Source organism: Penaeus monodon, chromosome 24, assembly GCF_015228065.2.
Source record: "Penaeus monodon isolate SGIC_2016 chromosome 24, NSTDA_Pmon_1, whole genome shotgun sequence".
NCBI lineage: Eukaryota > Metazoa > Arthropoda > Malacostraca > Decapoda > Penaeidae > Penaeus > Penaeus monodon.
This window is the reverse complement of record NC_051409.1, coordinates 38,294,287-38,294,878: the sequence shown is the minus strand read 5'-3', so window position 1 is coordinate 38,294,878 and position 592 is coordinate 38,294,287. Positions and strand designations below refer to the sequence as shown.

The 592-nt window shown below is 32.9% G+C and overlaps 1 long non-coding RNA gene across 1 annotated transcript in view; it reads right to left on the bottom strand.

Moving 5' to 3' along the window:
* The window catches only part of LOC119589020, a 2,481-nt gene extending 1,914 nt beyond the window's left edge, over positions 1-567 (bottom strand). Inside the window, exon 1 of the long non-coding RNA XR_005230161.1 lies at positions 282-567. This is a non-coding gene — a long non-coding RNA (uncharacterized LOC119589020). The remainder of the gene's footprint in view (positions 1-281) is intronic.
* Positions 568-592: the final 25 nt, after the last annotated feature.

Here is a 592-nt window from a genome sequence, read left to right as displayed (position 1 = left end):
CCACTTCCTTCCATATATAGAAAATATAATTATTTTTCCTAACAAACATCTCTTGTTCCATCTACCTTTAGCTTTACGCTTCATAATTCTCTTTATTATACATGAAATAATTTCGTTTTCATTATGAACATCAATTTTGCAAACAACTATTGGCTCTGTCGCAGCCAGCCTCAGGAAAAATCTCGCTAAATATGCTTATTTTAGTCTAAATGAAGAAACGACATCTATTTTTGTATAAATAGGGATGAGCACAAGACCTATAGGAGAGGGAAAAACTGTACCTTCTTCTTGTTCTTCCTTAATTTATTGAGTTTGAGGCTAAAATAAAACTGTACTAAGTTGATTTTCCCTGGTCTGTTTACATCGCGTGTCCGTTTCCGAGGATGAGTTACAATCATTAATTCTTTTTATTACCATTACTGTTTGGTAATAGAGTTCAGTAGGCTTAAGTTAATGAGCTTAAAAAACAGATTTACAAATTTTGATATATCTGTATTATCAAAGGAAGATTCCCCAGAATCTTTTAAAAAATTGTTGAAGAAAGTCTAGAGCGTTGAGACAGGTTGAGCCAAAGGCCTTCATTTTATGCTGC